The following is a 13,491-nucleotide window of genomic DNA, read 5'->3' on the forward strand; positions in this document are numbered from 1 at the left end:
TGATAGAATCAATCAGGGATGGACTGGGGCTCGTTTTCAGTAATGACATTTGTGCACTCTTGCCAAAGGCACATGTGTACATGACACTGAGGCGTGCACACGTCTCAGGGAGTGTGGGAATGGCTCATGGAGGCATGCTGTGATTCGGGGGGGGGGGCATGGACTCATGGCATGCCCCCATATTTAAAAGAGACAAACATTTTGGGCAGTGAGAGGAGACAATTAGAGAGACGGTAGCTGTGCAGTGCACGGCCTTCCCGGTTCTCTCTATGAGGGACCAGACCACTGGCCCTCCTGGCATTTGCCAGAAGTGCCAGATGGGCCGTTTGGCCCTGGGATCAATAGTGTTCAATATTTGGGACTTTGTTTTCCCTAGTAAATCACCCCTGCTGGTGCAATTCACACTTTCTCCAAGGTATACAGCAATTACTGCAGTGCTGTGATAATGCTGGTGGGTGACTCAGCCATCCAATCAGTACATCAGACAGTGTACTGAATAAAACTATTTTTTATCACTGCAAAGATGGCGGAGCTACTGGGCTATGCAGGACCTGTTAGTGTATTGAATATAGAGATTTATTTTATATACTCCCCTTTAAAATCTGTAAATGGACACTGTATACATGATGCACATGTCAGTAAAATGGTATGTTTTAGTTTGGCATACACACAGACTACAAGAGAAATATGTATTTACTTTGAGCATGAATATGTGTGAAACTGTGCAATCGTCCATACATAAAGGGTATATAGTGTGAGATGTGTGAAGGACACAAGAAATACAGTAGGTACTTGGAAGCACTGCAGAATGTAGCATCACAGTGGTACTGTGTAAATGTCTGCACAGATTGGCTTGGATTTATGGCCATATGGGTCTGGGCCTTGGGAGACAATTATGTTGTAGCATAATACAGCTTTGTTTTAATACTTATGAATTGTTAAAGACAGGGGTGTTTCTACAGAGGAGGGAGCCCCTGTGCAGACTCTGGGTGTGCCCCCTCCTCTGCATGGTGCAGTAGTCTCCGGCATTGCGCCAGAGTCTACTGCGCATGCACAGGTCTCCGGAAACATGGCGCCAACCATGTTACAGAGACCAATTTCACTACTGCACATGTGTGGCGGCCACTTTGGCTGTGATTTTCACCGTGGCTGAACCGCTTGATACAGAACTCTGGACATGTAGGTATTAAAATAAGGGAGCAGTGTGTGTGGTGTGGGCCCGTGTGCACCATGCACATTGTACTCGTTATAGAAATGCCAATGGTTAAAGACCTTCTGTTGCTGTATAATTCAGTTTCATTTCTTTCTTTTCTTATATGATATAACTGTTTTTTACTTGCATTCAGAAAGCAAGAGCAAAATCATTTTTTCATTACTAGTAGAATATATTTAGTAGGTAGGGTGAAATTGTACATTGAGATTTATGGACCAAAACTAAAACATATGTCCTGCAGATTTAGCACCGTTGGAGACTTTGCCATATTAATGTGCCCATACTATTCTTATTGTATTCACTCCCGGTTCTACTGTAGATATATCTTCTCATAGATGGCTTTCCTCATGTTGGGTTACACATTTACCTGCCTGTAGATTTCTCTCCTGTCTACTAACTAGGCTTCCTATAATATGTAATTTCTGCTAGATTCTACTTCTGGACTTTGTCGCATTTTATCTGGTCTTTCCCCTCTGTACTTATACCTTCCCCCATCTGTCATCACTGTGCTTGGGCCTGGCCCCAGAGCTGGATTATGGCTATGTGGGACCTGTACTCATGAAGAATATCCCCAGGCCAGATAATGTATGTTTGAGACAATTCTGATGGAGAAAATCTTTGTTATTTCCTGATTAATGGCCTGTAGTCAATTAGTCTTATATATGATGGGGATATCGGTAACAATAACCCAAGTTAGAGAGTGCAGTTACCAAGTAATGTGTCAGTGCATTCTTCTCACCACAGCAGTATTGATCTGATGGGACTCTGCAGCACTGATGGTGGTATAGTGATATACGTATCATCATAGTCAGCTATTATTATTACCTGGCCAACCACACGGCTTCTAAAGGGGTCTCAGATTACCTGGTCTGGGTAAGTCCCCTGTTAAAGAGGGGCCGGGGACATCTGCTTTACTATGTTATATGCAGTCTTATCTTAACAGTCACACAAGGTGACATGTGTCCCACAAGATCAGCTCATCCTCTGCTGCTGTGACCATTCTCACTAGGGACAATCTGGGCAGGCAGATGTTGAAGACTGAGTTTGTGTAAATATTCATTATTTGTATATGCAGTACAGTTTATTTAAACATGTAAATGAATATATTTCACATACAGGTAACTGCTCTGAACACACCATGTGTGCAAGATCTACTACAGGTATGGATATATTGGGCCGGATGTAATGCCACCCAAGTTAGATGACCATGCGGAATGCTGGCCGAACTCTGACTTTTTTTTAAAAGGGCAATTACTTACAAGGCATGGTTTTGCCTTGTATGTGATTGCCCCTTTAAAAAAAGTCAAATGGGATCCCCAATGGCCGATGAACTCGGGCAGCATAACATCCAGCCCGTTGTGTTGTCTGTATTACAGTATTTTAAAGTAAGACATTACATTGTAATGACACAAAATAATGATTTGGAGTATGAACAAATAGGTTACTTACACTGCTGCATAATACTTAGAACTATCAGTACTATTACCATGTATTTTTTATACCAGGACCAGATCAGAGAGTCCGGGGCTGGTTATGCTTTGGGGGGACCACACGTCATGTTCTTTTAAACTCTTTATTAACTTTTACAGACAGACACCAGCACAGATGTCACCGGTCTGCGTATGCTTCTGTCAAACTCACACATTATAATCAGACTCGCATTACAAGGTGCTAGTTACATAGAGAAAAAGCCACATGAACTAACACTTTGCAATAGCCTTGAATGCACAGATTCCCGGCTATTACATGGGCCAAGTTTTGGGACAAACTTGAATCTTTTAATGTGTGAGAAGGAGCTTGTTTTCCAGCATATAAAACTCGCACCCTATTACATTGGGCCCATATGTAATATTTGTATATAGCATCTGAATAAATAACTGTTACATATTGTAGGCCATGCCTAAATTCAAATAAATGTACTAATAAAAGCAGCTGATTATAAGGTATCCTACTACTAAATATCCCATTATGGTTTGTATTGTGATTTACAAGTAAAGAAATGAAGACTTGTTTGCGTACACAAGTTTCCAGCTTAGTATAACAGCACAAATATCATATTTGTTAATTTACACTATTAAGAGAACATAATTTGGTTTATACAGTATATACAGTCCCTGAATGTGTCTACTTATACTTTATACCCACATGCAAAATGAAGATTCAAATTTGAGGGGTTGGAATTATTTAAAGTATAATTAAGGGGTGGAAAAAGCAGATCCCCTGATTTCTGGGACATGGGGGCATATTCATCATGCTAATTATCAGTCCCCTCTGAAAATTAACATTCTGACTCACAGCGCCAGAGCAATTCATCATTGCTCCGGCACGGAGACAGCTGATGCAAAATCATCTGTATCCACAAATTTTTTCACTGCTAATTTCATTGCAGTGGAAACATTTGTCAGGACTAGCACTAATGCGCCTGCATGAGCTACAGTTCATGCATGCTCACATAGTCTCCGGTGTCCGGTGGCAGAAGCGGAGGGATCCAGAAAGATCTCCCTTTTCAAGCCAGGACAGCTTCCAATAGGTAAACTATAGGGTTGCAGGAGCACTCGCCATCTGTAGATTGTGAATGCTCCCACAGTCATGCTCTGAAAATATTGAAATTTTGGACCTTGATGAATGGGATCCCCATACTAGTGTATGGGGATGCCTGGCTAGCTCGGGAGGGAAAGGTAAGCAGAAGATATCTGTGATATGTCCTGCGTTACCTTCATGATGAATGGCTCAAAAACTTAGTTTTTGCAAAAGTAGGTGAAAATGTTAATTTTCACCTACTTTTGTCGAAATTAAGTGATGATGAAAATGCCCTAGTGAGCAGTATCTTTCTCCTGCAACACAACTTTATATATCCATGTCATTGCAGCATCACCATATACTGTGCTTGCAGATTCCAAGCCCTGTAAGTGTAAATTAAAATCTTAACATTTAACTTGTTAAGAAAAACAGCCTGCAGACTATGTATGCAGCCCCTATGGGTGGAGTGTTAATTATAAGAGTTTTTTTACTAAGGGGAGACTCACCTTCAGAAGGTTATTGCAGAATGTACAGTAGGTCTGTTTTTAAATAATGGAAATAGCAGCAAGCAAGCAGCCAGTAACATATATAAGTTGCTTGTTATATCATATTCTCTGGCACACGTTAGATATTTGTTCTGTTTATTGATTAATTGAAGTATAATTATAACATCTTTCAATTGTATAATCTGCACTTCATAACCAAAGGCTTCAGTTATTTTTCATTTTTAATCTTTTAGAAAGGTATTCCAAAAGTTACTGACAATATCAAGAACGCATTATGTGGCGTAAGTAAGACTGTTTCTTTTTATCATAATATTTCACATTATAAATATATTTAAACATTATTTAACAAGATGACTTCAGTAAAAATGAAAGTGTTTTAATTTTTTCTATATACTTAAGAGAAAGCTGCTTTAATTTTTGCTTGGACAATGGTTATGTTACTTAGAGAATCTATTGTAAATGTTCCATACTCTACATCTATTATGGCCATTTATGTAGAGCAAGAGTTACGCAGCGCATCTGTGTAGGAGCAATTACATCCATGTTTACAGATCAGTTACAGGTCATACTTTTATTGAACCAGGTATTGTATTTCTGTGCATGAGATGTGTTTGGAAAGTTGAACTTCTCAGTACATCACTTGCACAATTAAAATATCACCATAAATCCCTCACTATTACCACATTTTCTCCTATACCTGTTATTCATTTAAATGTTTAACTGTTTCTACCAGAATCTCCTTTTTCACCCCATGTGTCCAGTGTCATGTGGGTCAGTTGACAATCCAGTCCAATCCTTGGTGGTCTAGTGATCAATGTAGTGCCTATCCCCTAAGCCTATTGGCTTATAGTTACAGTACTCCATTTCCTCCCTTTGTCTGAGCTCCAACAATCGCAATGCTATGTGACAGGATGCTGGATGGTATCAACAGATATTGGAAGCTTTCTTGCTCCTATAGTGTGTTTTACCGGTTAATCATCCATGTAGGAGACAGAGTGGAGCTGCTGTCGGCCAATATTATAGATGCCGGTAGCACTCTGAATAGAAGAACTAAGGCAAGAGCACCAACATTACTAAATATCAGCCATCATGTCACTCATATAGGGATCCTTTTAAGAATGAGTGATAACCCCTTTAGCACTTACTAAATGGATTATGACCTCCATGCCGTTCTGTATTTCGGTATCCGTAAGGCTCTTTGTGACTATACCACTTATGCCATCATTAGAGCTAGCAGTATAATACCTATTGACAGCATTATGGACCCAGAAAAGCCTCCACAGTTTCAGGGAAGCCTTCCCAGGCTTTGCTGAATCACTGACTGGTGTAAGCACTGTGTGCATGTGTAGGCTGACATTGCATATGCGCACAATGGTAGGCTGCCAGCAACTAGGCAGAGGAGACCAACAAATAGGTGGACACTGCAGAACCTCACTGGACAAATAAGTCATCTTAAACACTTCTAGCTTTTGCCCCTCCAGTCTGATATACTGTGTCAGTGTTGTAACTAGTCAGTTTAGCGCTGTGTGCAAGAAACAGCACTGGCATCCCCTTATGTAAAATAGGGGCAGTGAGCACCATAGGGGCAGTGCGAGCCGTAGGCATGTGCAAAAAAATATGGGGGCATGGCTTCATGGGGAAGGGGTGTGACCACAAAATAATACCAATTCATACCATTATTCAAATTATGCCACAAAGTAGTGCCAGTAAACAAGGTAGAGCCCCTTTTACACATTACAGCAGCCAGTCCCCCTTTTTACACCCTATGGCAGCCAGTCCACCTTTTTACACATAACAGCAGCCAGTCCCCATTTTTACACATTATGGCATACAGCTTCCCCTTTTTACACATTACGGTAGACAGAGTCCACCTTTTTACACATTACCGCAGACATCATCCCCCTTTTTACACATTACGGCAGACAGCGTTCCCTTTTTACACATTGCGGCAGACAGCTTTCCCCTTTTTACACATTACGGCAGACAGCGTCCCCCTTTTTACACATTACGGCAGACAGCGTCCCCTTTTTATACATTACGGCAGACAGCGTCCCCTTTTTATACATTGCGGCAGACAGAATAGACAGACAGACAGATAGATAGATAGATAGATAGATAGATAGAGAGAGACAGATAGATAGATAGATAGATAGATAGATAGACAGACAAACAGACTGAAAAGACAGACAGACAGAGAGATAGATAGATAGATAGATAGATAGATAGATAGATAGATAGATAGATAGATAGATAGATAGATAGATAGATACCATCTGTCCCAGCGGCTCAGGCTCCCCTGTACATGCAGTCAGGCAGATCCTGGGCAGGGGAGAAGGAGGAGGAGGGAGGGGGACTCCAGAGCCGCAGCAGCGCAGTGTAATTGGTGGTGGTGCCACTACAGCTGTCCCTCTCCTTCCGCATTGGATGGCCGCTGCCACTGTGAATGCTGGGATGAGGGATGCGCATCCCAGCATTCACAGCAGCACCGGCCAGCCAATGCCGAAGGAGAGGGACAGCTGCAGCGGTGCCACTGCCAATTACATAGTGCTCCTACAGCCCCAGTCCCCCTCCCTCCTCCTCCTCCCCTACCTCCGGAGCTGCTCCTCTCCTATTCTCCTCCAGCGCTGTGCACACAGCACAGGCAGGTTGTAATGAGCCAATTTGAGTCATTACAAGCCACTGATATTTAATGCTGGCTGTTGCACCCTCAGGGCGACTGCACTGTGTGCCAGCACACCTGGCACACACATATTTACGGCTCTGTACTGTATGCTAGGATTGTGATTTCACAGTGCACCACCACTCTACCAGGCAGTCACTGATATGGAGGAGCAGCATCTGGCAGATTCAGCATTGAGGATTACCACCCCAACCTCTGCTAGCCCGCCCATTGCTCCACACAGGGTAAAGCACTCTGAGGAGTTGCTAATGCCATTATCTTTTTTTATCATTACAAAACCAAATGTAGGAAAATATTTGAAAGGTAAGATTAGGTTTCATACTGCAATAAGATGAGATGTGACACAAGTCTCCAATCTATGTACCAAAATGTATTAGCTAATATAAGAATTAAAGTCATATATCTTTTTTACAGTAGTTATATTATTTTAGTAATGCAGCATAAGTTCACCTGTAAATATGTGTTCACTTGTGCAAACATCCCCTCTAGCTCTTTTGTCATCTCACTCTCTTGTGAGTCCTCTATAATTAGCTTTTCCAAATCACAGAATCATATTAAGGGGGAAATTCAATTACTCACTATCATTGATTGTTTTGATGGGTGCTATCCATTTAGCCCCAATAAGCCTGTGCAAGCTGCAGCTTATCATGGTTTTTGTTTCACCTGCCTCAGAAGTGAAAACTGGGCTGTGGCTGGTGAACTCACATAGGTTTCACTGAACATGTGTGTTTTTGTGAGAAAATGTATTTATTTTTGAGCAACCAAATCGGATTTCCCGGAAAAAAAAAAAAATTGGCAAAACATTTAGAATTTTGAATTTTTTGCCTCTAATTGAATTCCCCCCTAAATGTTAACATTAAAAACACTTGTATAGTATTAAAAGTATAAGCATGCATATGACAGTAGTCAATCACTTCTCATTGTAACCCTCAACCCAACTAGTTCATCTAAAAAGTATAGCAGCAGCTTATTTCTGTATGATTAGCAGTATTACAGTATGCATTATGCTTTATATTGTTACCTGAGAATAATATTACTTGCATCTCATGAAATTATGTAACATTGATGTATTAACATCCTTTCTGAGTCTTTGATTTTTATAAAAAAAATTGTTTTGTTGAAACAGTTTAAGAAATCCAGCTCTAAAATTGAAATCCTAGGAACCGTCTTGGTAAGAATTTTATTACATTTATTTATCACAGATTTATACAGTATTTTCTTTAATTCTCAGACTTTTCAGACTGTATGATTAGCAGCTACTCTATATTATATCAGTAAACACAGTAGGTGCAACACATTTTTTTAAACTACAAAGTTTGATACGGACAAAGGATATGGGGTCAATTCAATAAAGTGCATGGCTGCAAGTTGCCATTGTAATACCAGCAATGGCATCTTATCATGCCCACCTGACAGACCGATCTTCCCCTGGACTCATGTCTTTATATGCGACCTTATGTGGCTGTATAGCATTTAGCAATTATATATATATATTGTAAATAGATAGATAGATAGATAGATAGATAGATAGATTAGTGCCTTGTGTAAAGAGGTACTTAGGAGGGCACCAGGACAGTTGTTGTTTGTTTGGGGAGTGCTGCCACAAGCATGTGATTATATAACACAAACAATGCCTTTATCTAGCACCAATGACTACAAGCTGCACCTCCACTACAGTCCCTTGTTAGCAAGGACCAAAATAGTAGATAAAGAGAGTAGTGACAGCGTCGCTAGTGTAAGATAGGTAACCAAAATCCCATGATAGGATGATCCTAAAATAATAATTATAACAATAAGAATGGATATACTCTCTTAACAATATTCTTCACCCAACAGTAATACAATTAGATCTTAAGGAATTATTTATTTATTTACATAAAAGTGTAAAAGATGAAAGATAAAATATCACAATACAATAGGCTGCAAGTATTCCACAATTAACAGATAAATGGGGGTTATAATCACACCTCTTACTCTCAGGGTTATGAGCTTAATAGGTGGATAACATACTACTGTTCTGGGAACTGTATGCAGGGACCCTACAAGTTTCATCCAGACGGACTTCTTCAGGGGTGGATAAAACTGGCGATAATTGGATTATAGATTTGTAAAAATACTGAAGAATAAAAGAATACAGCAGGTAAATCTGGCTGCATATATAGATAAAAATATTGTTGTACATAAATGATAGGAGTGCTTGGTAAAAGCTAGAGGCATAGGGGGTCATTCAGACCCGATCGCATGCTGCATTTTTTTTGCAGCCGTGCGATCAGGTCTGAACAGCGCCTGTGTGTGGGATGCTATGCGCAAGCGCAATGCTGTCCGGTGACAGGGGTTGCTGGACAGTGACGGTTTCTACGATGAAAGCGATCACAGGGACGTTCGCAAGAAGATTGAAAGGCAGAAGGCGTTCCTGGGCAGCAAATGACCGTTTCCTGGGAGTGTCAGAAAAAAAGCAGGCGTGTCCACCCATTCTGTAGGGGGGTTCCTGGCGTCAACAGCAGCCCGGATCGTCGCAGCGGCTGAGCAAGTCCTGGGCTGTGCTGAAACTGGACAAACTTTTGTTTTTGCAGCTCTCTGCACAGCTGTTCACACCCCAGCGATGCGCTTACCCCCTCCCCTGTAAGCAGTGATTACCTGGTCGCAGCAGTGCAAAAAAACGCCTGCGTGCGATCAGGTCTGAATTAGGCCCCTACTTCTTTCAATTTAGCACAAATAATTCCACTCAGGTCTGTAAGGCCAAATTAGTAGACCAAAAAGCAAAACTATTGTTTCTTACTCAGTGGATGGTTTAAGATTTATTCCACAAAAAATTCTGTGGAGGTGTTACTACAAACAACAATAGTGGTAATTGAGAGTTGATCGCTGCAGCAAATTTGTTAGCAGTTGGGCAAAACCATGGCCCTCATCCGAGTTGATCGCTCGCTACGGATTTTTGCAGAGCAGCGATCATGGCAAAATTCTGGTCAATGAATTTCATGATAATACTTGACCTTATTGTGAACAGATAAAAATGTATCATAAGTGTATTTTATTTTGAAACTTTACTTTTGCTGTTTATGCTAATATATATCATACATGTAAGTTGGATATATTTAATGCTGAATAAATCCAGTAGTCAGTTTAGCTGATATGTAGCACATTTTTCAAAGTGCAATGTATGATGGTGACACACACATTACTTTAAGGTCTGTTAGGGACAAAGGAAGAGGCACTTTTTGAAAATAATAATGTTTTTAAATGTATATAACTAAGAAAATATTGAAAACATGAACTTGTCAATGGGACTGAGTAACTGTGATTGAATGAGTTATTATCTAGATGTAGGACATTCTAGATGGTCTAAAACTGATACATGCCTCTTACAACATCTAGAAATGACAAATCAAAATTGATAATTAAAATGTATGGTTTACCCAATGTCACAAACACTGTGCTATTACAGGTTGAGTCTCCCTTATCCAAAATGCTTGGGACCAGAGGTATTTTGGATATCGGATTTTTCCGTATTTTGGAATAACTGCATCCTATAACGAGATATCATAGTGATGGGACCTAAATCTAAGCACAGAAAGCATTTATGTTACATATACACCTTATACACACAGCCTGAAGGTCATTTTAGCCAATATTTTCAATAACTTTGTGCATTAAACAAAGTGTGTATACAGTCACACAATTCATTTATGTTTCATATACACCTTATACACACAGCCTGAAGGTCATTTAATACAATATTTTTCATAACTTTGTGTATTAAACAAAGTTTGTGTACATTGAGCTATCAAAAACAAAGGTTTCACTATCTCACTCTCACTCAAAAAAGTCCGTATTTCGGAATATTCCGTATTTCGGAATATTTGGATATGGGATACTCAACCTATATTATACAAAAACTGTACACAACAGTGTTACATTACCTTTTTTGGCAATTCACATCCTGGGAACTGATGATGGATTACAAATGGAATCCATTTCTTTTTAAATGACAACAATAGAGTAACCTCTGAAGTTAGTGGGGCAAAGCTGAGAAGCTCTATGCTTACAGCACTCTTTTGCACAATTTCTCACCAAGAATTACACTACGCCCATTGGTATTCAGTTGGGTATAATAACGTCTTAGTGTATGCTTCTGCATACACCACGTTTAATCTTTATAATCTGTTAACAACATAAATGCATGCAACATGTTAAAGACTTCCATTAATGTTTTCTATTTTTAAGACCACTGCTGGCTGTGTGACTGAGTCGTTCAACACGGTAAGCTATTCTGATAAATCTTAGTTTTGATATGTAAAATTACTATGCCCCTAGAACAAGCTATCACCAAGTTACACATGCCTTGATCCAACCACATTCCTATCTCCAGCCAGAACTGAGTCTTCTTGTGTGTGTTATGCTGAAATAAAGACGTTGAGCTAATTTTTTTTTGTACACATACTGTATGAACAATTAATTCCACTCATCTTTCTTATTGAATGAGTTAATTACTGTACATGAGACTCACCTCCATTAAGGATGCAGAAAAAAACAAAAAAACAAACTCAAACGTATATTCAACAAATACTTGCAACTCAAATCCCTGAAAAACTAGCTGCTCTTCTAGGCATCTCCTGAGAGCGGAGTCTAGGTGAACACATTACAGTGCACTGGATGGGCCACCTACATGCTCCAATAAAGAAACAGGACATTCCATGTTCCATATCAAGTGCTCTTTGGAATCGATTTCCACCATCTGGATACTACATTTTATGTGGCCTTACAACTACAATTAATAACACTGATGGAAATATAAGGACATTTTAAAGCTAAATAATTAATTTTTGATAGCATTAAGTATTGTAAGTTAAATATAAAATGATACTTAACGGAGCATCTTCAATCCCCTGATTTGGTGTATACAAATGCATGAATATAAAGTAGAGATGAGCAGGCTAGATTCTCAGAGATTCGAGACCATCCATACTCACCCAATCTAAGTGGATCAAGGCCGGGACTCAAAATTCGCTGCCTGACTTGGTTCTGAAAACAATGCAAAATGTCATCTTCTCTGTATCAGATCTCATGGTTTTTGGAATTGGGTGTCAATTTCAAAGGCTGAACAAACTCATTAATCTGATCAATGATTGGCTGAGAGTGCAATTGTCATGGCTCTCAGTCAAGGGATCCCTTCATTCTCATCTACCCTGAGGCTGCTGTTTTGCTCCAGCCACACACAAGCAGACAGGCACTGAGAGAGGACAACAATAAAAGTAGCGCTCTAAACAGAATATTAAATGGTTATAAACAATTGCATATTATTTGGATGAAGATAATATTATGATTAATATAAAAAAATAAGAATAACATCAACTAAAAAAATACAATTACAACAAAAGTTAATATATCATTTATATGAGCAGATATCTCACCCATAAGGATGTCCATATACAGATATAGCTGCAGCAATTGCTGACTGTGAATAGTTGCAGCCTGGCACACGATGCAGCATGCCGCATTGCAGTTAGATGAGCATGGTCACATCTGTATATAGAAAATTAGTTTACAGTCCTGTATGTGCCTGTACCTGTGTATACTTCTGTGGCCAAATATAGATATAGAATCCTCAGGTGAATGTGGTGTCATCTGATGGTGAGATCCAAGCAAGGATGTCCAATTCATATAATCCCCAGCAAGCTGTTACTTCCTCTAACAAATCTGAAAGCTGGTTCAGACTCTTTAGGTAACTTGCACAATCCAGTGGGTGGGTATAGGTAGGTACATCAATGCGTTTCACTACTCAGTACTTGCTGCTTTTTCAATATCTTGAAAAAGCTGCCAGTTCATGCATTGAATGCTATCACAATATTCTGTTTTTTTTTTTGCAAATGACCCTGATGTACATTACTCTATGCGGGAGATGTACTAAGCAGTGATAAAAGTGGAGATGTGAGCCAGTGGAGAAGTTGCCCATGGCAACCAATCAGCATTGATGTAACTTTTATAATTTGCATACTATAAAAGTGTACAGGGCAGCTGATTGGTTGCCATGGGCAACTACTCCACTGGATCACTTCTCCACTTTTATCACTGCTTAGTACATGCCCCCCTATATCTTCTGAGCCCATTTTTAAGCAGGAATAAAGTATAGAAATATTAGTTTTCATGCATTAATGAAAAACCTAAGACACATGTGGAGCATAGTTAACATTTAAGGATTCTATATGTGATGTGCCTGCAATATGATTTACTGCACTGTATAACTGAAACAATATATTTTTTCAGGCTGGTCTGTCTGGTCAAGCTATAGGATTACTTAATGGTGTTGTGGAAAAAACGTTGGAGCCTTTGTTGGTGAGTGCTGTGGAATACTGTATGGGTGTGCTATATAAATATAAGTAAAGTATATAATCTTTTGGTGATACAGTAAAACTCTATAAAGTTTGAATTACATAATATTTGAAATTCAAACTGTTGGAATGGTCTTAACACTTAATTTTTGAGTTACATTCTCAGAACTGTACTCGGTATTGTAAATTCTTTTAATACCACATTTGTAAAATACAGGATTCTCTAATTTTAGAGACTAATGT

At 39.5% G+C, this 13,491-nt stretch overlaps 1 long non-coding RNA gene across 1 annotated transcript; it reads left to right on the plus strand.

The window, feature by feature from the left end:
- The first annotated feature begins 8,045 nt into the window (after positions 1–8,045).
- Positions 8,046–13,243, plus strand: LOC134956810 (uncharacterized). Its single transcript, XR_010186190.1, has 3 exons — positions 8,046–8,090; positions 11,144–11,179; positions 13,184–13,243. It is a non-coding gene; the product is annotated as an uncharacterized LOC134956810 (long non-coding RNA).
- The last annotated feature ends 248 nt before the right edge of the window (positions 13,244–13,491 follow it).

The sequence above is a fragment of the Pseudophryne corroboree genome, chromosome 9 (genome assembly GCF_028390025.1).
Source record: "Pseudophryne corroboree isolate aPseCor3 chromosome 9, aPseCor3.hap2, whole genome shotgun sequence".
Classification (NCBI taxonomy): Eukaryota; Metazoa; Chordata; class Amphibia; order Anura; family Myobatrachidae; genus Pseudophryne; species Pseudophryne corroboree.